This window comes from Dermochelys coriacea, chromosome 11, assembly GCF_009764565.3.
Source record: "Dermochelys coriacea isolate rDerCor1 chromosome 11, rDerCor1.pri.v4, whole genome shotgun sequence".
NCBI lineage: Eukaryota > Metazoa > Chordata > Testudines > Dermochelyidae > Dermochelys > Dermochelys coriacea.
Genome location: NC_050078.2, coordinates 51739686 through 51766716, shown reverse-complemented (window position 1 = coordinate 51766716; position 27031 = coordinate 51739686). Strand labels below are relative to the sequence as shown.

The 27031-nt window shown below is 38.1% G+C and overlaps 1 long non-coding RNA gene across 1 annotated transcript; it reads left to right on the top strand.

Moving 5' to 3' along the window:
* The first annotated feature begins 4260 nt into the window (after positions 1–4260).
* On the top strand, positions 4261–26667 carry LOC119863624. The gene is made up of 2 exons (XR_005295668.2): positions 4261–4610; positions 25928–26667. It is a non-coding gene; the product is annotated as an uncharacterized LOC119863624 (long non-coding RNA).
* The last annotated feature ends 364 nt before the right edge of the window (positions 26668–27031 follow it).

Genomic DNA, 27031 nt, shown 5'->3' with positions numbered 1-27031 from the left:
GATTGGTTGGCTGCATTTACATTGCCTGTGTGAAGAATGGCAATGGCACAATCTTTCTTTTGCTCATAGTGTAAGGTAGGGTGGCTCTTCCATGAAGTAATTAAAGTGAGCAAATATATATATATATATATATATACACACACACATACACATAGTAAAAGCACTTAAATAATTTATACAGGGAGTGCTTTACAGAATCAGGTATATTTCAAGCCCCTGAAAGATTACACCTTAAGGCCCCCAGTCTGGCAAATGCATGAATGGTCTCATTAATTTCCATGGGACTACTCCATTGAATAGTTATGCAGATCTACGACTGCTAGTAGCAAATATCTCCAGTGGCCGGTGATGGGACACTAGATGGAGAGAGCTTGCAGTCACTACAGAGAATTCTTTCCCTAGTGTCTGGCTGTTGAGTCTTGCCAAAATGTTCAGGGTCCAACTGATCACCATATTTGGGGTTGGGGGCAGGAATTTTCCACTGGGTCAGATTGGCAGAGCCCCTAGTTTTTGGTGTTGGCTGTTTTTTTGTTTTTTGTTTGTTTGCTTTTTGCCTTCCTCTGCAGCATGGAGCTTGGGTCACTTGTAGGTTTAAACTAGTGTAAATGGTGGATTCACTGTAACTTGATGTCTTTAAATCATTATATGAGCAGGAGATCAAACTAGATGTTCATGATGATCCCTTCTGGCCTTAAAGTCTATGAGTCTACATATAAAGTATTTGCAGATTGGGGTATAAATGTCCAATCCTATTCCCATTAAAGTTAATGGAAGGACATCAAGCTCATAGATATATTTGACTTGTGTGAAACACAGGACAATATTTCACATAGCTAACAGAGTATGAGATCGGCTTATTGAACAATTAGAAATCTTGATCAGCTTCCTCATACTGAACAGTTTAGAAAAATCAAAAGCCTACAGATGAGATATTTTGACAAGCAATCATCTTAGTTGAAAGCAGCAATGAGAGAACAGAGTGTATTTCTTAAAGGGATATTGGCATGTAAAACCTGGTGCAAATTTAAAGATTCTGAAGATCTTGTCTTTACCAAACCTACACCCAGTAGGAAAGATTACAGGACTGATGTCAATGGAAACAATTTTTAAAAATACATATTGCTTTGCAGTGGTTAAATAGCCAAGATTTTGCTATTGTGCTAGTTTGAGAACCAAAAAGGAGAATGGATTAGAAACATCTGCATTAAAAAAGTGAAATGATATAATCTGATCTCATTGTCTGAGCTAAGGAACATGAAACAATGGGAAAAAATCAATAAGGGAGGGAATTTTGAAATATGGAGCAGTAATTAAACATTCTAGATTGAGAAGGTGTTTAGATTTGCCACTCTTTAGCTAGGGACTAGTCATGAAGTGTGGATTGTGCTCTGGATCAGAATTTCTCAAGAATCTGGAGGAGTTTAGATCAGGGGTTTTAGTGAAAAATAAGATTTTGAAATTCCTTCATTTTCTCATCTTGAAAATCTAAATCTTTAATTTTAAGGAGTTCTTGGTAAGAATGGTAAGGAAATTTGGTGTTTTTATATATATCTTAGTATTTTTCTCCTAGTAGAAATGGTAACGTTAAGCCCTGATCCAACAAACACATATGCCTCCCCCTAATTTTACTGGTATGAGTAGTTTATTGATTTCAATGGAACTAATCCTGTTAGTAAAATTAAGTATACATGCAAGTGTTTGTGCAGCATTGGGGCCTTAGGAAAGAAACTAGAGTGGGGACATATCTTTTTATTTACATATTATCTTTGTAAATGTTCTTTCAGTGTAATTTCTCTTGGTTTATTTCTTTAAAGATAAGACAACTAAGGTGACCAGACAGTAAATGTGAAAAATCGGGACGGGGGTATGGGGTAATAGGAGCCTATATAAGAAAGACACCCAAAAATTATGACTGTCCCTATAAAATTAGGACATCTGGTCACCCTAAAGAAGACTCAGATATGAATGGAAAAGGAAAAAAGTTTAACTCTGAAAAGCTCTTTTATGGTTAATCATTGACAATTTAGGCACTGTACAAAATGTATTTTGTTTATCCATTAAAGTATGTTTTATGGCCCACACAAACCTATACATATGTGACAACTCACTGAGATGTAAGACTTTATAGATTAACATTGAGCCAAAACATGAAGAAAGTAGTTTAAAAAGAGTCCAATTAGGCCCAATCATTATTTTTTGTTCAGTCATTGGTAATGTTGGGTATGCAAAGAATGTAGGGGTGGCCCATTCTCTGACAAATTCTCACCACTGTTGTTTTATGTGCATTTGTTTTAGAATTTGTCATTTCTGAAAAGAATTAGTGGGTTTAAAAAATATATATGAACAACAACAAACACATTTGGTACCAGTAATGGGGCTATCCTGATCAGGGCTTAATTAGCAGGACTTCAGTGTGCATAAAGTTAAATGCATGCTTAAGTCAATAGGACTGGTCAGAAGGCATAAAGTTAAGCATGTGCATAAATAAGTCTTTGCAGGATCAAGACCCCTGTCCAGAAGAGGACATCATTAAAATCAATGAGTAAAAAAGAAAGAAACTGAAAGGCAAAGAATAAAAAGATTGCACAAGTGTTAAAATAGTAAATGTATCTTGAAAAAATAACAGGAACAAGGTGTCCATGAAGGTGACTAGTGGATCTTTAATCATACATGGCAAGTGTACACTATTGTCAGAAATGATATAAAATAAAATTTTTTGCTTCAATGCTCACAAATGAAGACTTTCAAAAGCAGGTCTGTCCAGTGTTTCATTTAGAAAAGGGTCAGTTCAATTATTATTATTTTATCTGAACTCGTTCATCTATCTCTGCTGAACATTAATTAGGAACAGAATTGGAGAGCTCTTGAAAAATTATGATTTTATTGAGGATAGTCAGCAAGGGCTCACAGAAAGGAAAGTTATACCTCACAAATTTGAAACAAATAGAACTGATAAAGAATCTCAGAACATAATTCAACTTAACTACAGCAAAGTGTTCATACAGAACCCCACAAAAAGACTAATCTAGAAGGTCAAGAAGTACTGCATGGAGTGCAGTGAATAAAGAATTAGCCTGAACATCAAAGATAAATGATACTTATGTGAAATAGGAGTAGTTTAGATAGGTTTAAAGCTCCTACTATCTTTATTAATAATTAAAATCACTAGTATTGCAGACACAGTATATTATATTAACAGATTGATTAATCCTCACTATGCATAGTAGAGTAGACTCACTCCTACTTACTTTCCAGCCAACAAACACCTCAGACAGTTTATTTACAATATTCTTTTCCACCACATTTGGAGGCTACATAGTCTTATGCTCCTAAGGCAAAAAGGGACCCACATTCTCCTCTGACTCAGGCTTTCCTCCTCCACCCTTCTTTTTTGCACCTTTTGTACCATCGGGACTATTGACCTAATTAGCCTTTTAACTTCCTGCAGCCCATCCCAATCTATCAAGTGGGCACAGTTCTGGTAGTCACCTGTACGCCAGGGCAACTAACTGGAGTTGCAGTGATCAGAGTGCTGGCTCAACTCTGCCACAACATGAAAATAAAAAAAATGTTACAGGCTTGGGATAGGTTTCAGAGTAGCAGCTGTGTTAGTCTGTATTAGCAAAAAAGAAAAGGAGTACTTGTGGCACCTTAGAGACTAACAAATTACAGTTACAGGCTTGGGATAAAAATCTTTCAACTTAGTCTTTCAACTTAGTCTCAAGCAGTCAGTGCACTTAGTGTCATTAACATTCAAATATGAAAAGACATTCTGGAAAAAAAAATGCTTTTTACCTTCTTTCCAAATAATTTTGGATCTAGTGGTAATTTTCTTATACTATTTAAGGTAGCTTCCTGCAGTTGGAGTCCACATTTTCTTTATCCCAATAGTTTCTTCAGCCATAGATTATTGTTCTCTTGCACAATTGTTTCTTTCTCTTTATCTAAAGATACTACTTTTCTTTTTGTAGTTTACATATGTAACTTTAAAAAAATCCAATTTCTACACATCTCCTTACGCAGTGCACACACCTGCTCCCCTTCCCCCCTCCCCCTCCAACCTCTAGGAAGTTAACAAGCACTTTTCCTTAAATGAATGGGATCACAAAAACAGGAAGAAAGACATGGAACATCCAAGAAATGGACAAAAGGGAAAACAGTCTGTGAGAGATTGTCAGACATGGCAAAGGATTCTGAAGGGTAAATGATAATTAGGATTTCTTCCTTGTAATACTTAAGTGTGATGGGGTCCCACACTGGATCTGGCAGAAAATGGGAGCCCAGCAGATGGTGAGCCCTGTTCTTCCTCCATAAAACATGCTGTGCTTGCTAGTTAAGGCAAAGATTTCCAGTTGAGCTTAAGTCTGAAAGAAACCTGCTTCTTTGACTCAGGAAACAGGGGGTGTCCTATTCCCAAACATGAGAGACAGAGCTGAGCAGTTCCCAGGAATGAGAAAGCTGTAGCTTAGAAATCCTGAAGAAAGTCTACTACAGTCTTCCTAGAAGACTCTGATGCTGCTTCAAGAATCTTTGTCTGTTTTGTTTTTTCTTAAATGTAATTACCTGCAGCTAAAGGAGCCTGTGGATGGGCAAGGGTGAAGGCTTAAGAGGTAAGCAAGCCAAACAGGGTAGGAAATAACTCTGAGGGAAGTGTGGAGTGTATGACTACTAAATTAGTTAAGGTATTGGGGCTGAAGTCTGAAGTGGAGAAAGGTAGTGATCTTCCTTCATCTCAGCTGTGCCTCGTACAGAGTGAGTCAACACCCTTCCAGACAAGGGGTGGAGGATCACTTGACTTCTATTATAAAGAAGCAGGAGACTAGTAAGGTCCTGCAAATGAGGCCTGAAGAGGTTATTTGTGGAAGGCCTATGTATTTTATGTTTGGATTTTGTCCTTTTCTGGAAAGGAAGGACTCTTGCTTTTGGCAGAAGGCCAAATCACAAAACTGACCTGTTAAAGACTATCCCTAGAAGAAGGGACCTGAGGCACAGTGGGGAAAATGAGACACAACTGTACTGGAGATATCAGAGTGATAAGCTGCACCTATATGCTATGGTGCGGTCTTTGAAAATGCTTAGCATTAGCCTAACTCTACTCCCACTGAAGTCAGTATTAAGACTTGTGGAAGCAGAGCTAGGGCAATACTGTATGCTTTTGAAAATCTCACCCTAAGTTTAGTCACAGTAAGCATATTCCTATATTTCTTAACATCACTTCGAACCTTTTTAAAACATGTGCTATCTTATATTAAAAGGCTAATGTCTTTAGGAAGATTAAAGGTGATGGCTCTGTTGTACTTTGGAAAGTGTAATGTCTGAAGCTTTCAAAGGAAATGGTCGCCTGCCCTCTAGTAAGAGACTGGCAATATGGTGAGTCTGAAAGTCTAGTTAGTGGTTTTAGACTGTTTCCAAATGCTCCTAAAATATTTCATAACATGCCCTCAACCCTGCTTAATCATTACTCCCACTCAGCACAGCCATATAAAACTGCAAGTTGAGAAAAGTCTGTATTCCCCAGTTGTATTTATTGCATTTAACAATAAAATAGAATGGCAAAAATATCCTTTTGAACTGTTGATGATTTATCATGCTGCAGGATAGCTGAAAGATGATTCACTACAGGGATATAGCCTTCTCTCAGTTATAAAACATTCCCCTCTCCTAGAGCTTCTATAATTCCAATTATGGCTCATAAAAGTGATGCGAAAGTATACTGCCTGACCATAGTTGACTCTGCAAGGGGATAAATAAGGGAAAAGTTGAGGAACTGATCTATTAATATATGCTGATAATGAATCCAAATATTACTATAGTAACATGATTTGAGGTAAATATTGTAGTTCCTAATGACACAAGTACATCTGATGACTCCAATTCAGTAAAGGACCTAAGCACGTGCCTAATTCTAAACTGTGAAATGTATTGAACTACTCAAATATTGGAAGTTAAAGACATCCTTTAGTCCCACAGACTTCTGAGATTAAGCATATGCCTTACTTTAAGCATGTGAGTAAAGTATCTTGCTGAATCAGTGCCTAAGGAAGGTCCTGAGTACTGCAGAACTGAAATTAGTTGAGAGTGAGTACATATGGTGCAGCCCTTACTGATAATAAATACTTACCATTCTTAGATGCAAGGGTACTTCAAAAATATCTTCTAGTTTAAGAGGATAGAACTAAATTCTCTTGGGTTTCCATATTCACAGTTGATCTGGAGAAGGTGGGGAAAAACTCTAAGGAATCCATGGCTATGTGGCTTCATTAGCCAAAGTAGCTCATGAAATAATGTACAGATATTACGAAATGGCCTTGCTATTGTGCTCTGGTCTGTAAGGCTATGAATCCAGTTACTAGTAGGGGAGTGACTATGAAAATAGGATGGAGTATTAATATGTGTGACTGCACTTCTGTATGCATTAAGCTATTTAGGCTACTAACTTCCATTGACATTTGTGGATCTGGGCCTAGATGCCTCCAGAATCCTAAATTTTAAATCAATTAAATTAATTATTTTTAAATCTGCCCTCTCTCCTGAAAAACCTGACTCTGCTGAGTTCTGGTGAAATAATGTATCCCTGAGCAAAGCCTATTTACCTGAACGTTGTTCAAGAGAGAGGATTTAGGTCTATGTACCTTTTAATCTTCTGCTAATATTCTTTAGAATCTTACTATTTTTTCCTTTAACTCTGAATTGAATGGACACTATGTCTAATTTTCCCAGTCAATATTTTTTCAATCTCAAGGTTTCCATGAGAAATTTCTACACAAATCAAAATGAAATTTTGTTTTAAATTTTTCCCTGGGGAGAAAACTGGAAAAATTTCCTCAAAATCAACATGTTGATTTTGAAACCACAGTTTTTCAATGTAGTTTCAGTTAAAAAAAAATGTCAATCAGCTCTGAAGATGAAGTATAAGATGTAGATGAAGATGATGTAGAGGAGGAAGGGACAGTCATGTAATAAACAAGAAATTTCCTTAGCTGTATGTAAGCTCTATGTGCAAAAGTAAGGAAGACCGCATCCTTTCCAGCTGTCTAACTCAAAAACTCCCAAAATGGACTTTCAAATGTACTTGCCATTACTTCCCAGTTTAAAAAAAGAGAAAATTTATTACTTTTAAACTCCATTTTATTTTGAGTCATCCTTAAATGGAGTTTAAAAATATCTTAATACTAAAATGAAGGAAAAGGTACAAAAGTATTATGAAATTTCTTATGACATAGGAATTGCCACATCTGGTTAGACAGTTGTTCCAGCTACTGTCTGGCATCTGACAGTGTCAAGCACTTAATACTTCAAAGGGAAGTGGGGAAGAAAAGGTACACATAGCCAATCATGCAATATGCTATTCACACATTTGTTTCCTGCCTCTTGCAGAGGATCATCTTTGGATGTGATGCATGGAAATGACACTATCCAGTCAATCAAACTATTATGGGCCAGTAAATATGCAGAACTTTTTATGTCCTCAGAAGTACTCTGACAGTATGTTCCAGTCGGTGTCCTGGTCTCTCTTTTTTGGCTGAGCTAATGATGAGCTCACATGCAGTTCTACCCCCAGCAATTTATGAATTGCAGGACTTCAGTAGATCTACTGATCACTAGGTTTATATGCTGATACCTCATTGCTGGCTGAACCAAAATATTTTGTAAGAAAGATAATTGCTTCAGATTAACCCAAACCATTAAAAATATTTTTTTTGCTAAATGAAAAAGAAAAATCAATATATGAAAATAAATTGTGAGTCAAATGACAGGTTTTATTTGACCCAAAATAAAATATTTCCTTTAGCCTGAGGGGTTTTACTTCTTTTAAAGTAAATACAATTGAAGTGCAATTTGATATGAACATTTATTTAGAACTGAAATGTTTCCACACTTTGAGACTGGTTTTATTTTTTCTGATAAATCAATATGGCAAATTTGAGATGAATTTGCAAAGTGGTTCAGTCAATCAGAATATGCATTTTTGGTGGGGAAAAAAGTTCTGACTGAAAATTTTCACCCAGTTTTAACTTATACCTCTGTCTCAAGTATTATCCAGCTTTCTGTCTGCTGTAGACTCAGCACAGTGTCTGTTTGCACCCGTTCACGTTTGGAAGGTATTCTTCACAGAATGCAACTGGAGGTTTTTCACTTCTTCAAATCTAAAGCTTAGATTTTGCAGATACTTATGAATCTTATGTGGGAAAGAGGGGCTGCTATGTCTTCCTCCCTGTGGATCTGCCACTAAGAGAAATAATTGATTTTTCCCCCCACCCCTCCCCTTAACTAGTAGTGTAAGATACTTAGCCTACTTTCATATCAATTTCCTTCCTGAAATCTTGCTTGATAGGCTATTATTGAGGTTTTACCTCATTTGGATATATGGATGATAATTGTAAATTAAGCTATTAGGCTGGTTTTCTTGCAGTAGCAACAAAAGGAGAAAAAATGTGTGTGTTCTTCATTCTAAAAAATAAATGATCTTTACAAACCGAAATCTGCTTGGGGAAACTGTCGGTGTTCCTAAAAGTCTGCTTCAAGTATTTCAGAAAGAACTAAATCGGCAACCAGAGTTCCATGCTGGCCTGCATGGTCAGGGTGGCACTGAACTTGTATATAATGATTCCTATAAGGATTGATATCAGATGTGTGTATGAAGCAGATTTGTAAATGTATTGTAAAACCAACAAGAGGTTAGTATCTAGATCAGACTAAATATTGTGACAGAATTAGCAAACACTAGTTCACCATTTTTTTTAAATGTTTTGCTTCAATTGTTTTCACTCAGCTTTTGCATTTGATTTCCTTGAATATCTGAGCTAACAATTCTACTGGCAGCAATGTTCGCCACACCAACTAGTCTTAAGCAGGTGTTAGAGTTCTCATGGAAAAGCAAACACTGAATTCACAATCCGAGTTATTTATATTGGAAACCTGATTTTAAATTTACTTCAGTCAGACAGGAATCAGAACATGTGACTGGAAATGATTGGAAAAACAAAGGGTGGGGAAATGTGTGACATCTTTTGCCTAAAATTCTGACCGGCAGCAGACAATGTGACCTATCTGTCTAGTCAAAGGTCAATTTATGTTATGAATATCAAATACCCTGGGCAAAGAAGTTAGAAAAATCAATAAACTGAAATAATTGGGGCAGGGGAAAGCCTACATTTGACCAATTCTTCCTTGGAAATTGTTCACCTCTAATAACAACCCTTCCTACCTCATACTCACTGTAGTGCCTCTTGTCCCGATGGGCAATGCACAAGTTGAGAACTTCATATTATTTTTCCCCAGAAAAGAAGTGGGAGCAACATACAGCTTGAAAAAGTTACAACATAGGGTCAAATTACAGCAGTCCGCTTTAATGTCAATGGTAAATCTAGTATCTCCAGTGCTGAAAGTATTAAAATATGGATCCCAAATTCCACAGAGCCTGGCTGGATTCTTAGCATTAGACCAAACCTTGCCCTTGGAGGTTCATTTGTGTCTGACACTGAAGTCCATGGAACTTGCCCTCAGACGCAGGTAGAAATTCTGATCTGTCTGTTTTCTCAGCACTCTTGCTGCTGAGACACTTAGTGCTCACACCTCTGAGGCTAGAAAAGCTGGAACCTTCCCATCCCTTGTTGCTGGAGTTCTTGGCAATGGAATTTACTCCATCTATAACAGTTCACATAACAAGCAAAGGAGTATTCCCAAAATAACTCTCCTGTGAAAGTGCAATAGGTCAGTGAACGCTTGCCAGTTGCTTCATGGCTCAAATCTTGAAGGTAATAAATCCCCCGGTCAGTATGGAATGTAAATCTGTGTTGTTTAAATAACTGGAATATTCTGTGGGCTATAGAAACATGAGCTACAAAGGTAGAATAACAATAGATTCACCAAAGGAAGATAAACATTGGATCTGTTATTATTGAGCAAAAACCCCATATGAACCTGTGTGGAAGGTAATCTTGTTAATTTTAATTCTTTGGAGGAATTGTTCCAGACAGTTGACTTATGCCAGACAATGCTGACACATTCAGTGACACCTTTTGGTTTTGTTTGACCACTTGAGTACTGCTTGGTTTATCTAGGGCTGCTTCATTATGGACACTTGATTCCCCCTGCCTTCTCCCCTCCTCAGATTTTTGTTCGTATATCTGTATTGACAGTTTTTCCTCTGGACAGATGCTCCCATTTTTCTCTTCTCTGATTGTTGGGTTTTTACACTGTTCCCCTGCATTTATTATACAGCCCTTACTGAAGAATGCTAGTTTGTATGATATTAATAGCCTTAGCAATACAAAAAGCCTCATTTCTTGCTTTTGTGCGAACAATGAACATTCATAAGGAAGATCTTCTTACACAGTCTTCAAATGCTTGGCTATAACATGTTGATATATTAGTTACTACATTTTGTATTTTTAAGGGTTGGAAAAAGTTTCATTAACAACCTCTTTATTCCTCATTTCACTGAGATTGGATGTGCCTAGGTAATGTCCCAATGGGTACACTACTCCACTATCTAGCTGATTAGACAGTAGGCTGAGCTATCTTTTGCTCATTGTGAGCATATTGTGGACATGCATCCTTCTCATTCTGTCTCCTAATGTCAAAACAGACCATGCACTAGTAAATATATCGCCAGCAGAGGATATTGCCCAGCACAGAGAGATGCTAATAAGTAGAGCTAGAGAAATATAGCAAAATTCATTACTCAAACCTTTTGTTTGGATTTTTAAACAGTCATTTTGCTTGTGTTCATGATTAGACCTGGGTGATTTTTTTTTTTTTTTTGAAGTGAATAGGTTAATAGTTGAAAAATGAAGTTTGGGGTTGATCAAAGCTGTTTGGATATTAGCTAATGATTTTTGCTGGGAAAATTTTTGAAGTATTTTGCAGGGAGGAAGGATTTCCAAATATTTCAGAATGAAGCATTTCAACATTTTTGAAACAAAATGGTTGACTTTTTTTTTAAACTTTGAAGCAATGTTTCATTTAGAAATTAGCTAAATTAAACTAACACCACCAAAAGGGTATTTAAAAAATTGATCAAAACATTTGGGTTTTTGTTTTAACAGTGTTTCATTTAACCCAAAACAATTTTGGGGTTTTAGTTGGTGTTTTTGTTGTTTGTTTGTTTTTTTTTGGTTTTTGGTTTTTGGTGAGAAACAAATTATCTCAGCAAACAGAAGAAATGTGTCTATAAAATGTGTCAAACAGATTTGTGGAAACAGTGGATTCTATTCATGAACAATTGAAAAATTGAATAGAGTGCTAAATTTGATCATACATTGTTTTGCTGTGAACAGTCAGTCCAGCTCTACCCATAAGTCAATCTCTTTGTCCATTTTGGATCTTGTTATCTGACTGCTCTTTCCAGCCTGGTCTGGCTCACAAAATGCCAGGGAATTCAGTTTCTAATTCTTTCTCCTAGCTATTTGGGCCAGATCCATAGCTCGGTGAAGTCAATGTGAGACTTTTCATTGACTTAAAGGATGTAATTGGATCAATTTCTATATCAGAGGTCCACAAACTGTGGGGCATGCCCCCCTCGGGATGTATGGAGGAACATTGGGGGTGTGTGCAGTGGGGCCCTGGCCAGCCCCCCTGGGGGACAGGGAGGGAGCGCCACCTAGCTCTACTCTGCCCTCAGCTTTGCTCTGGGCCAGCCCTGGCCCCGGCTGTGGCTCCGCTCCTGGCCCCGGCCCCCAATTGCAGCCCAGCCTCAGCTTCTGCTCTCAACCTCAGACCCCAGCTGTATCTCCATTTCCAGCCTCAGACAAGCCCCCAGCTGTGGCCACAGCCTTGTCCCCCTTCCCCCGTCCATGCCTCCCCACCCAGAACCATGGCCCTGGCTCCCAGGGGCGGCAGGGGGCATGGACGGGGTAAAGGGGGTAGGACCATGAAAAGTTTGGGGACCACTGCTCTATATAGTTTAGTTCTTTCTCATCTAAACTACAGGCTGTTGGATAAGCCTTCTTTTGATGTTTCACATTGATTAAGTGAAATGATCAGTCCTAATCCGTATCCTAAGAGTCATGGCTTGTTGAGCTTCTCAAATTTCTTTCAAGAAGACTAATAATTCAATTGCCTTTGCTATAATAATAAAAAAATCCTGCTCTCCGTTTTTGATATAAAATTTGGCTGTATGAAGCCCTCAGGCTATTGTCTTTTAATCTAACTTTCCCATCAGTATCTGTAAAGAATTCTCATTTTCAAATGATTTTCTGACTGTGTTAGCGTGGCTTTGAATTCAGAATGGATGTATTAAATTATTTATGGACTGAATAAAGGTTTGTTACAACAGATTTAGTTGCACCTAAAAGACAACTTTTATTCTGGTTGCAAAATCAGTGTTACCTATTTACTACCAAACAATTTAAACTGGCAAAATCCTTGACTCAAAGGGATTGTAACTTGTTTCCATCCTGGATCATAGGACCAGTTTAAAGTAGATGACCCTGAAATGGCTGAAATAAGGGAAGCTAATTATGGAAAAAACAATGTGAAAAGCTATATTAATCCTTGAGTTCTGTATTAATCCTAAATGTCAAGCTGTCCAGTATGTTGGCACAGTGCAACTTGTTAATTATGTACAAAAGTGAACCACAAAGATGAAAGTGGCTAGAATTTAAATGAAGAAAATACCTATATTTACCATTATCAGTTACACAAAGGGAACTGTCAGGACTCTTGCTCATGTTTGAGATTGATGATGAAACTGCAGCAACTGCTATATCTATCAATGCATGTGAAAATGCAAATTGAACTCAATAACTGTGCTCGCAAAGTAAGAGCCAGGAACTGCATGTATACTATATGAAACGTACATAATGCAGTGCTTCCTTGTCAGAAAGCTATTCTGAGAGATCCAACAGCATTGCTTGCACTGGTACCTATATACCATTCATATCCTATTATTAGTGTCAATTTTGCATCTTAGCCCATATGTACAGAAGCCATGACACGTGCAAAGGCTTCCAGCATATATTATTTTCAGGTATTCCTGGTGTATCCAAAACTCTTGCGCTTAACCACAAGATCATCCTTCTTTTCAATTAAGACAGCATCTGGCAATTCAGAAGATATACATGGGTTCAATCCCCTGTGTGGGTTTGGGCAAATAACTTGGTTTCTCTGAACCTCTGTTTCCCATCTGAACAATGTGGATAATACCTCCTTTCTCCCACTTTCTCTTGTTAGTTTAGATTGTAAGCTATTCAGGGCAGGAACTGTCTCTTACTTTGTCTGTGTAGTGCCTAGCATTGTGGAGTCTCTAAGCTCTACTGTAATGTAATGTAGATGTACTGCAGATGTCATGCAGAAGTGGCCCTTAACATGTTTTCTGTGTAGTAAAGACACAAGTTTCTACTTATGGCATGTAGAACAGTCCTTTCCTTTTCCCTTACCTTCTGCCTTTTTAATTTCTCTGAGTCTAGCAAATCTGGAACCAGCTTCTTTGGGAACAGGTATGTTAGGACTTCAAAACATGAGGTTTTTATTTCTTAAAGGGAAAAAATAGCATTTAAATTACTAGCAAGACTGGGGCAATTTGTCCTGTGGAAAGGGCTTCTCATGCTGAAGTCTTGCAATAAAAAGAACTAGCTGTACTCACCTATCTTTAAAACTTCAGGTGTGGATTACAACTGCTTAAATAATCTGTTCCTTTTTTTATTAAAATGTACATGAAATTACAAAAGAAGAGAGAGACTCAAAAAAAGAGTCAAACTTTTTTTAAATATATTGAACAAAAACTGTTTGGGTTCAAGCCCAGAAGCCAAAGGGTCTGAAACTAGTTTTCCAGAACACATAAACCTCTTGCAAAAGACTGACTTTGGCTAAAATTGAAATATATAGAGCATAGACATATTTTTTTTAACATTTCATGGAAAGTAAATGTAATGCTTCTGAGTAGTAGAGTGGCTCACAGAACTTGAAAGACAGAATTCTGATAGCTTGCCAATGCAACTCCATCCTGAGAGAGAGAAGGGAAATGAACTTCTAGAATGATTCCTGCTTTCACTCTGTCATAGATGCTAACCTTGATCATTCACTTTTTTCACAAGTAGATTTGCTTCCACCCAGCCCCTTATCTTCCTGTCAGCATTAATAAAGCCACTACCTTCTTTTAAATCCCTCTTTAAAACATACCTTTGCTGTGATTTCTCTAAATTCCAACCATCTGGCATTAGCTAGGTTGGCAGATTTCTTGACTAGTTTAACACTGGGACTACTTCTGGAAATATATCAGTACTTGCTGCTGGTTTGTGCCATACCCAGCTCCTGCTTCTCTGTTTATTCCCTTGTTGAATCTTGTCCTAATCCTAGATGGCTAGGTCCCTGTGTCAGGCTTTATCTTGGTGCCAGGCACTGTGCATGTGACTAGAATGAAGAGTTTCCTGATCCATAATCGAGGCCTTCATACCCTATTGCAAGAATGTCATACTAGCATATTAAGTATTCAGTCTTCTAGCCTTTTCATTTTAACTGCCAGCTAGTAACTTTGATGGTAGTTCTTTTGATGTTGGCCACTATTTATTAGGAACAGTAACGAGACTGCCAACTTGATCATTATCATGAGTATGAACAGCTGAAAACTTAGCAAATAAAATTGGTTACAATGAGAAGTCCCACCAATTAGCCTTTAGGAAAATACACAGACTAGTTGTTCTCCCTTGTGACCAATCTAATTTTCTTCCTCAAGAAAAGTATCTAAAGGTAAATTGATATAGTTCCTAGCATGGCTTAGACTATGGTTTATTGAGTATTGTGTATTTAGTTTATTTCTTCCTGAATTATCAGAACATGCTGATTAAAAAACTTTGTTTAGATCAGTCTTTGCAGAGTAACTTCCTTTTAATTGTAGATTTTTGCTATCAGGGTTGTTTTAAATTCACCTTCTGAATGGTGAGAGCAAACAAGTTGACTTCTCAGCTTCCTGTTTTGGTCAGCATAAGATGATTGTATGACAAGTATGCCTGTAGTTGTCAATCATGTTGTAAGCCTTCACTTTCTCAGGAACACGTTTGTTTCCAAAGCTTGTCTGTTTAAATATTCTGTGGTTGTATTGTTTTGGACAGTTAACGTTTTGTATATGTATCCCAGGGGAAATGTACACAGTACGTGTAAAGGCTTATAATGTAGTTCATGTATTTATATTCCCCAAAACATTGTTTAGTTTTCTTGGAAACAATTTGGGGCATTTATCACCGAATCACACTTTAAACACAGCACTTTGTCTCATCCCCAAGCTGGATCCAGATCAAAAGCAACTCCTTGATCAAGAATTCTTGAAAGAAGAAATCCAAACAACTATTAAATTCATGCTCTCTGGCATGAAAAGCAATATTTATTTTTCTCTCTGCTTCAATTGTTTTGCTGCCAGGAAATATACAAAATGCTCTTTCTACACATGCAGACAGATTATCATACAAATGCTAGAAATATACCTGCAAGGTGATGAACACAGCATAATTAGTTTTGAAAACCAGGCTATGTCCTAAAGGGCCTAAACGTCCATCTGAAAATGTTGGTTGTAATCCTTCTGTCCAATGCTGAGATTAAGATCACTGCAAAATACTTGGTTTAGCACTTTGTTTTTCCTGCTCTGTCAGACTTCGTTTGTATGATTTTTTTTTTTTTTTTTTTTTTTTGGGTAAGGCAGCTGAGTGTTTACAATCCTATGTACTATAACTGAAGAAAAGGGAAGCTATAAGTCTTACAACAAAGACAGCGAAGAAACTAATTATTGCTGACTCTGTTCATTGATTTTAAAAGTGGTCAGGCAGAATAAATAGTCTGTGTTTTGCTGGAGGCGGTGTACATGGTGAGAATACAGGAATGCACAGCTGGATCCCTTCTGCACTCTGTATGTGTCGTGTATTGTACCATTTCCTGAATTATCAACTATCCACAGTATGTGTATATTAAAAGGCCCATGCTATTTCTTTAGCATAGCTCTTGAAGTCAATGAATACTTCCTCCTAAAAAATCAATAGTGCAATCTATCCTAAAGACTACAAGATTGGCCTCCCTCTGGAATAAATGTAGAAAGTGCCACAGAGATCTTCAGTGAAGGTTGAAGATGAGAATTTTGCCATTAGTCTTTCTCCCCAGGATATCGGGATATTGATATATAAATAGAAATGTACATGCAATTTGTGTAGTAGGTTAATACAAGAGAGAAACACTGGAAAAACATAGGTTTCAGAGTAGCAGCCGTGTTAGTCTGTATTCGCAAAAAGAAAAGGAGTACTTGTGGCACCTTAGAGACTAACAAAATTATTAGAGCAGCTGCATAAGCTTTCATGAGCTACAGCTCACTTCATCGGATGCATTTGGTATGAAGTGAGCTGTAGCTCACGAAAGCTTATGCAGCTGCTCTAATAATTTTGTTAGTCTCTAAGGTGCCACAAGTACTCCTTTTCTTTCTGGAAAAACATAGAATTCTTTGTCTTGTCTTGCTCAAACTTGAACATTTTGTTAACTTCAATCACATGGAGTGCTTAGTTTATACTTTGTGCCTTATACTGCTTCTTTTACCTGAGGTTGTGGTGTGGTGTATTTTTACTGTGAGAAGGTCCATTCCTCCATATATGGCATCGAGGAGAGCATGAAAAATCTCTAATGAAAAATGCACAGGCATGTGCATATCCTTACATGGAGCATCTGTAGGGACAGAATACCTCTGAGAACTCCACTTGTTGTTGTACAGGCAAGTTAACCTCTCCTTGTTAATAACAGAAACAGAAATCAAGTGCTCATAGCAGAAGCATAATATGGTGGTGTATTTTTAGGTTTCTGAAAATTCAAAGCTAAGGATCTATTTAATACAGAACTCAAAACAGGGATGCTTTCTGATGAGGCTTTGAAACCATTATGTCTGAAGATGAAAATAAATTACAGTAGGAACAAAAAATTTTTGGTTACTAAGCTCTACAAATTCCATTCCTATTAGACTAAAAATATGAGAACTTCATGTTTTATGATAGATCTGAAATCATACTTCCATACTAGGAATTGTAATATTTTAATTGATCTTCATAGAAATATAGAAGTTAGAGCTGGTGATGGGGGGGGGACCTATGAGAATAATTTGATCATCCATTCCATTTCACTGCTGATAATAGGATTGTTTCCTACAGAACATTGCCTAGCATTTTATCTGAAGTTTTCCCACAGTTGTGGCTTCAACCACTATCTTAGGATGACTGTTCCACAGCCTTCCTATATCCCAGTGTCAGGAAGACTTCCTTCATACTTGGTGTAATTTTCTGTTTAATTTATCCCTTAACTCCAGGTTATTCCTGCTTAAACCTTTTCTTTGTTGTTTACACTCTTCCAGTATTTGTAACCTATTATGTTCCCCTCTTTGCCAAGCAATAGTATACATCTTTAGTCTTATAAACTTTCCTCCTACATCAATCCCTTCCTGCGTCTGTTCATTTTTTCATATCTTTTTTTCAAATAGCTAATGGCTTTCTGGTAATGAAGTATTTAGAATTAAATGTACGAGCCCAGATATACTTGCATCAGAGTCGCATAGAGCTTGTCTACACTACAAATATTTTCTGTGTTTGAATACAGTTGTGAAGAATTAATGCAAATGTGACAAAATGCTGATTGTAACTTTCTGAAAAGCATGGACAACTTTGGATCGTGGTTTGCTGACATAACATTGAACATGGTTTCTTGTGGTTGGCATCATATCAGCTAGCTTGGTTTTACACAACCATGTTCAAACATGATACAGTTTTGTAATGTAGACAAGCCCAAGAAGGGGGACTGCTACCATGCTGTGATGTCTCCATCCACATGTGAAGTCCCAAATGACAGTCTGTCTTGCCACCATATTGCATAGCAATTTATGTATTACTTGCTGTATAATCTCCCTTATAAGCCTCTTTCACTATGATTGTTTGTTTTCCAATGCTCTTAGGCTTATAGAATTTCTTTATTTTGGACTATTTTCCCCACATGTGTTAGCTTGTATTCATCCAAGCTGAATTTCACTTTACTTTTCTGTTTTCTGACCATTTTTGTAAGATCTCTAGGTCATTTTGTGTTATTCCTGTATCCTCACTAATGTTTCAGTATTTGTAGCTGGAAGCTGTAGCTCATGGTATTGTACATTAAATTGCTAGTTCTCTGAATGTTCAGTAATCCAGGCCATACTTTAAAATACACTGTTTACAGTTCATCTTCCTGCTCACATGGTGGAAGTCCAGAATATGAAGGAAGTCTGCCTGAGACTTCTATCTGAGTTCATTACCAATCATGACATACAGGGAATGAGGAGAGGGGTTTATCTTTTGGCATAATCCCCTAAGCCTGCCCACAAACCTGGCAAATCCCCATGGATCTATAAGAGAACATGAACATCTGTACGGAAATTAATGAAGTTGCAGTATCGGGGATTTCCCCTCTGGCTGCAACTGACCAAAAGACTGCTCTCTGAGAGGGTTGATTTCCCCTCCCCTACCACCTACTGTGGGGAGGAATTCATGGAAGAACTAATGCATCTCCAACTTTATTGCTACTCCAAAAAATCTTAGAAGTGCTGAAGGGCCCATCCAAAGCAGGTTTGCCCATTTCCCATTCCTGTCCCTTAAGTCCCCCCTTTTTCCCTCCCTCACATTGCTGCCTCACAGAGAGCAGTTCATAGGGTCCTATGAAAAAGGGGATCAGGAAACCAGGATGTTGCCCTACATAAATAAAATGATAAAGACCAAAAGACTTTGAACAAATAACAAGAAATGTATATGGGTAGTATGTGTGTTCAGCTACAAGACAAACTCAGCAAAATGAATAAACTACTAGATCTATTAGTGCATGTCCTACTGTAGCTACAGTCTAATTAATGTTACTAAAAGTACGCTAGAGAAAAGGTAGGTGAGCATAATTCCAAATGAGTACACGCAACCTAATGGAAGCGTTACTACTCTCAGTGGAGAAAGTGAACTGATGAATTATTAAAAGAAAAATATGCCTCTTGCCAAACTTCCAGCTACAACTGTCTCTTCCATGGATGGCTCTCAAAGTCAGTTGAACATAATATTGCCAGACATCAGGCTTCTGAGCCACCCATTAGAAGAGCTATTTATAAAAGTCTGATGTCTGGTATAACTTTCTGGTAGTCTTAGATGCTTAATCTCTTATTCTCTGAAAGTGACACTACACGTAACAATGAACCAAAATATGTTTGTTTGTTTTTTAATCCTAAATGAAATATCAACACCATTCCTAGGCCTAGATCCCACACAGAAGGCTCAAGAGAGATGGGCTGTATATGCCATCTTGATGACAATCCAGTCAAAATGCTGGTCTGCCCAAGGACCAGGCTTAATGCTTGATCCTGAACTCAAATTCTGCCTTGTGCCACTGGGCCACTTTTGGTTCCAGACTATATCAATATAGCCGCTGTACAAAAGTGATTTTTTTCCTTCCCTCCCATCTTTCCAGCCCCCGCCCCCGACTCTTTCAAGGAGCTCTAGCTACAGTTGCACATTGTGTGTAGGAGAGAGATGAAAAGAGCACTTTTCCATGAGTCTGAGACACAGCAATATGATTCATATGTAAGAAGAAAATGTTTCCAAGTTTGCTTCATAAGACAATGCCACATAGTTTCCTCAAGCTGAGTAATTAAAATATTTAACTTTCTACTCCAGCTTGCATTGCTGAATTTGTTTTGCTATAGTTGGAGATTCACATGCACACCTGCTTCTTTCCTTGTTCTCAAAAACGTTTGAAAGTTTGAGCCAAGCAGTGTAAAAAAAAAAAAAAAAAAAAGTTCATCCTTGAGCAAAGATCAATCTTGTGGAAATTTCTGAGTGAAAGGTGAAAGATTCAGAAACTCGTGAGGGAAACACTTGAGCAACAATTGCTGTTATTGGAGTTACAACTATGATCACCTATCAATATTTTTTGAGTTCTTTAATAAATAAAATTATACTATAATAAGAATGTTAACATTTTTCTCAGCTACCTTTTCTCATTCCATCTTTTCATCATTGCTAATATTTTAAATAACTTTTCATTAACACTATTTTAGAGATTTCTCTATTGATTTATTAATCAACTTACTACTATGAAATCTGAAAAGAAATAGGTTAAACAATGTAGATTTTTTTTATCATGACAATTAAACCTCTGTTAAACCTAAATCAAGATAAAAATCAGATTGACCTTTTGTCCTGTGCATTTTTCACCTTTTAACAACTTCTGTCTTGATCTAAGCATTTGAGGATTGATCTATTTGTCAGAAGTTGACAATCTGCTCAGGCAATCCTTCGTGTAAAGTGTTCCATTAATTACTACCATTACATTAATTAAAGTAAATGTGAGAGTGAGAACATGTTGACAGTGCTAAAGCTAATGACCCAAGACATTATTACTTAATGCACCTTTGAAGTTAATTCGAGAGAAGGATTATAAGTTCAAGGAACTAGTTGAGAGGTGCATTAATTATAAAATTCCAGAAGCAGCAATTTTGGTTATTTCATGCAATGATGGGATCATCCTGATAGTTAATATATACAGTTGATCTGAAAACTATTTTGTTTTTGACTCATTGTGTTAACTGCTACCTACCACTTTGGAAGACAGTCCCAGCCTCAGTGAGATCACCTTTTAATTTAAGACATGATGCAACAAGTGAGTCTAATCAACAACAGGAGAGAAAGAGAGAACAGTAACAAAATGAAATAGACTAATGATGAGCTTGACTCAATACCCTTTATTTCAGTTGGGCTTTGAGACCAAACTCAATGTGCCTAATCTCATGGTTACAAATCCAATTGAAATTTTGTTTTGTATATTAGACAGTTATAACTCTCCCTATTTGATATATACATCTTCCATATTGGCTGATTTCTTGGTAGACATCACAGCAGAACTGAGTCTGGAGGACTGATATGCAAGAGAAGAAGGTAAAAAAATGGCGAGTAGCTCAATTTCACTGGTTGTAAGAATGTGTGACCCATGTTCACTGCTATTCAAGGATGTTCTCCCAAGATCTTATTTTATTGGCTAGAATTGAGGGACAAGTATCAGAAGTGTGACCAACTGTCACATTAAAATGATAAAGCTATAGCTGCATAAGGAGTTGACTAATATAAACAAAGACAATAGACTTATTTTATGTACAATGCATTTTTGTACAATGGTAATCACTTCCCTCAGACTTACTGAGTTGCTGTGTAATTGTAAAGTACTGTTGTGCAACAAACTTTTGGTTCACTTTCCATTAATATTGGAGCACACATAAACACAAAAATAGCAGGAATGAGAATTTGATGATACTCCTGTCTTTTTTTTTAAACACACTTTTTCATATTTCTATACCTTTTGAGATCTCTTTACATGGAGTCTATTCATTTTTTCCCCTTTAACTCACTGATTTCCTCTTAAAAACCTTTCTTATGCCTTATATTAAGGCAAATGTGGTACCTTTTTGATGTACAATATTTGAACTTCATATTAAAAAAAACCTAGCATGTGTGAGCCCTGGAAAACTGATTTACCACAGCTGTGGCAGAAAGCAAACGGAGGGTTTTTTTTTTTGTTTTTTCCTTTTCCTTAACTTGACCAGGTCTCAGTAGGTAGAAAGACAGTATGGGCAGCTGCCAACTCAAAATAAGTTCTGCTGATAACAAGGATTTGGTGGAAGGCATTTTTATCTCATGTTAATTTGTTTGCTTAGCAAATCCATCTTGGCCCACAAATTTAGGTCTGCAAGAGATGGAATTAAACCGGTTCCTTGGGGGAAAAACAGTTTAAGGTGCAAATGTTGCCCTTTCAGTTTCAGTGATCCATTTGTGGATCTGCCCCATGAGGAATTTATGAATCTTCATTTCAGAAACTCGTAGGATTAAGCATTGGCTGCACCTAATATTTGGGGCTAGATTGCAGTGTTACTTTTATTCAGTGTGACCCATTGTATCTTAAAAAAGACAAAAGGAAAAACTTTCTAGTAATACTTTACTCCAAGAATATAGATAATGGATTATTTTTTAAATATGGGAATAGGGTGACCAGACAGCAAATGTGAAAAATCGGGATAGAGGGTGGGGGGTAATAGGAGCCTATATAAGAAAAAGACCCAAAAATCAGGACTGTCCCTATAAAATCGGGACATCTGGTCACCCTGTATGGGAATAGCATTATCTGAAGTACTTGTTTATGCTTTGGGATCCTGATCCATGACTATGACTCCTAGGTGCTACAAAAATACTAATAAATAACAACAAGATGCTTAGACCATGTTCTCCATATATAGTCCCAAACATTAAACTACAATGGATTGTCCTAGATCATATTTGCCTAAACATGCCTCATTACAAGTATGGACCAAAAATAGGTATCACAACATCTACCCATGGCAACATAACTTTACAAGTATCACAGTGTTAAGACTAGAATCATTCGTTCTATTGTTGATTACAATTGATAATACTTTCTGTATGGAGGTGACATTGCCATCCACACTTGAAAAGTTGGTGGGTAGACCTTGGACCAATAAATAATCTTGATATTAAATATCTTGCATATTATTATGTTGCCTTGAACTACTTCTCTTTTCATAGAATCGTAGACTTTAAGGTCAGAAGGGACCATTATGATTGTCTAGAGTGACCTCCTGCACAACACAGGCCACAGAATCTCACCCACCAATTGCTGTAACAAATCCTTAACTTATTTCTGAGCTACTGAAGTCCTCAAATCATGGTTTAAAGACTTGAAGATGCAGAGAATCCTCCAGCAAGTGACACCTGCCCCATGCTGCAGAGGAAGACAAAAAAAACCCAGGGCCTATGCCAATCTGCCGTGGGGGAAAATTCCTTCCTGATCCCAAATATGGTGATCAGCTAAACCCTGAGCATGTGGGCAAGACTCACCAGTCAGACACCCAGTAAAGAATTCTCTGTAGTAACTCAGATCTCATCCCACCTAACATCCCATCACAAGCCATTGGGCCTATTTACTGCAAGTAGTCGAAGATCAATTAATTGTCAAAATTAGACTATCCCATCATATCATCTTCTCCATAAACTTATTAAGCTTTGTCTTGAAGCCAGATATGTCTTTTGCCCTCACTGCTTCCCTTGGAAGGCTGTTCCAGAACTTCACTTCTCTGATGGTTAGAAACCTTCATCTAATTTCAAGTCTAAACTTCCTGATGGCCAGTTTATATCCATTTGTTCTTGTGTCCACATTGGTACTGAGCTTAAATAATTCTTCTCCCTCCATGGTATTTATCCCTTTGATATATTTATAGAGAGCAATCATATCTCCTCTGTCTTCTTTTAGTTAGGCTAAACAAGCCAAGCTCCTTGAGTCTCCTTTCAGAAGACAGGTTTTCCATTCCTCGGATCATCCTAGTAGCCCTCCTCTGTACCTGTTCCACTTTTGAATTCATCCTTCTTAAACATGGAAGACCAGAACTGCACACAATATTCCAGATGAAGTCTCACCAGTGCCTTGTATAATGACACTAACACCTCCTTATCTCTACAGGAAATACCTCGCCTGATGCATCCCAAGACCGCATTAGCTTTTTTCATGGCCATATCACATTGGTGGCTCATAGTCATCCTGTGATCAACCAATACTCCGAGGTTCTTCTCCTCCTCTGTTACTTCCAAGTAACGCGTCCCCAGTTTAAAACAGAAATTCTTGTTGTTAATCCCTAAATGCATGACCTTGCACTTTTCACTTTTAAATTTCATTCTATTACTATTACTCTTTTGGGGGAAGGTTATTGAGAAGGTGGTCTTGGAACAACTCCACCTTTATTTTACCCTTACCTCAAACCATGCTATATTCCTGAGATGCTGTCAGTAAAACTGGTTGATTACATTTATCTATTTTTTTGGAGATAAGTGTCTCTGATAACCCACCCTAGGTATATTAGCAGTTTTTTATACTGATCACCATGACTTGTCTTGGCTCATTGTGCAATCTGGTTGGTGGACAAGACTAGCCCTCATGGAGTTAACTCTTTTTCTTCTAGAGTGGTTCCAATAAGTAATGCTCAACAGCTGGTCATCCGACAGGATTCCATGCTGTCAACTCTGTGCATGTGAGAACACTAAGGGAAGTTAAGAGACAGTCTGGAGTTCAGTCATGCTGATATTTTGCTATAAATCTTTCACATTAATCCAAGGTTCTATAAACTCTCTAACTTCCAAGAGTGTGTCTACACTACCATGTAAACCCAGGCTCTGACTGCGGCTCAAGCCTAACCCTCTTCCATGGACACACAAATCGTGCTAACCCAGGGCTTGATCCTGGAACCTGCCGGCCTCCAGGGTATGAGCCCGAGTCAAGCCAGGACCCAGGGTTCAAACCCTATTGCTTTGCTGTGTAGATATAGCCCTGCTTGACTCATCCTGAAAGACAACCAGAAATACCCTAAAATCCCATGGACTAACTTCCTTAGTTCTCTTTATCCCAACAATCTCCATTTGACTCAATTGAAAACAGAAGATGCCCACTCTTGGTGTACAGCAACAACACAATGAGTCAGCATTGACTCTTCTATTGTCTTCTGATCACTGAGATGCAAACACACAAGTGGAGAGACGTCTGTGTTTGCAATGGAGGCTGAATAGAACAAACCATTTGCAAAATGTGCTGCTTCATGGTCAGAGGAGCACAACCAGATTTTGGTCAATCTCTAGTATGAGGCCAGTAAAACTGTAGACTTTAGCAAAACTACCAGGAATGACCACACGTACCAGCAGATTGCTAAGCTGCCAGCTTTTCAGCTAACTTCCCAGATTGGTGACCAGTTCAGGAAGCAGAATAAGGGGCTCAAGAGTGAGTAGCAGAAGAACCAGGGTCCAGAACTGCACCTCGGGCATCTCACCAACCTCGTGTCCCATTTTATGAGGAATTTAACTGGGCACTACCCCCAGCATGGAGCCAATTGTGATGCATGACAACCTGGTCAGCCAGGATGGTGCCCTGCTGTCCCCTGAATCCAGCATGGGAACTGATGCGAGCAAGCAGCAGCAGGCTCTGAGTCAGGAGCATGAAGTGACTCTACTTCTGAAACCAGTGCCGTGGGACATGATCAACAGCAAATTCTGGATCCATACAAATTAGCCGCTTTTTATTCACTCAATAGTCTGTGGAGACCCCGGAAACAGAGTGAAACTGTGTTCTATTTTCAAATCTAGTCCATTTTGGTTAGAGAAAGTCCATGCACTCATCAGTGACAACATTATTTCTCCCAAGCATGAATGGTGTATCAGTTTTCATTCAGAAAAGTGCCAGGGGTGGGGAAGAGGAAAGCTGCAGGTTTGTGTGATGCCATAACAGAGTAAGCCATGTGTAAACTGAGGCAGCATCCTTTTAATTCCCTCATGGATTCTAACCCAATCCTGGTTGCTGATAAGCTGCAAACTTTTCCTGAAGCAGGAACTTCAGATAGGTCGTCACATTGTGGGGAAGGGCATTTTCCAGAGCCACCTCAGGCGAGCAGATCAACCTACTCCACTCAGAAATGTGCTGTTCAGTTACTGTATGTTTCAATACTTAGGCTGCATACACTGCAGGTTTCCCACTAGCACTTTGGAATAACATCTCCTTTTGCCAATAGGGCACCACAAGAACAGTTATCCTCCAAAATGTGAAAGGCCTGAAATAATAGAAAAAGCCTTTTGTTGCACGCCTACTTTCCACCCCATCCACAACCAAGTAGTTATGTAATTTTTATAAAACAGAAAAAGCTTATTTTTAAAAAACTTACCATTGTCTCTGCACTTCCATAACTGCAATTACCCAGGCTGTGTTCAGAAAGATTCTGTGGAGTGAAGCACCTGTTTTACAATATATTTTGGATCAGTTTTGAAATATAACATTTTATGTCCCTTGAGATTCCACAGTACTTAGTTCTCTGCTTCGCCACTGAACTACGTTAGGCAATAACCATCTGTTTCTTATCCTTTAGGGCTCCTTGACTTCCACTGGCTACTGTATGTCCAGAACTTGACCTCTGGCCCAACATACCTTCATGGACCATTTGAAATGGAAGCGTTTCCATAATGAAGTTCTGGTTGAAGTTCTTGAAAGGGCTGACAAACAGATCCAGTACAGCAGCATGGAGGTGTAAGACTGGAATGACAACAGGCTGAGAGGCAGAAGGAAAGGCTAAAACTCACTGCACAGCTGGAGGACAGGGTTTTAGCAAGGGAACAGTTCCTGGAATAGAAATGGTGGCTGAAGGAGGAAGACCAAGGTCAACGGAGATAACTGTTGGAGTGATTCATCCCCATCATGGCTGGAAGAACACCGGCTCTAGCTGCCTCTCCCACATCAAAGCCTGATTCACCTGCAATATACCTTCAGTCCATAAGTAGCTTGGACAACTCCATGCATTCAAGCATCATGAATGGCTTGGCCCCATTGCAGCCTTCCTTCTTGAACCTCTCCCCTGTGGATACCTCCATCGATGACAAGTGTGCAGAAAGAAAGGAAAGGAGAATGTGGGGCCAGGGGACATGAAGCAGTAGGGGGTTTATATCATGTTTGCACTGTATTCTGCACTTTTATTTTTTTAGTTTTTGTTTTGGAAATGTTCTTCAGTGTCTTGTTTTGGGATGTCTTAATGGCAGCTGGCCTGCCTGGCAATGGGTGACGGTTGTATTGTTTTAACACACATACAAATAAAACCTTTTATGTCATCATGAATGTTGTTTGCGATCACTGCATCACATTGTACCATCACAATTTGAGATGATAAAGCTTAAAAACATGATCGGGAGCAATTGTATATTACTTTGGAAACAATATTTCTCTATGCAGTTAGGTACAGCAATTTACACTTCAGTAACTTCCTTGTATGAGCCTATTCTGTGATTCAGCCCTCCCCATTAATTATTTATCATGTCATTCATATGTTAATTGCAAGGCAGTCAAGCCCACACCCCTCTCAAGCACTGACCCTCCCCCACCCATGTCCAGTGAATTTATCCTTTTCCCTCCAAAAGCACATTCTTATAGGTACTATTTCCCCTCTTCCATTGGGCCATGCAAGTCCAAAATGTGAGAACAC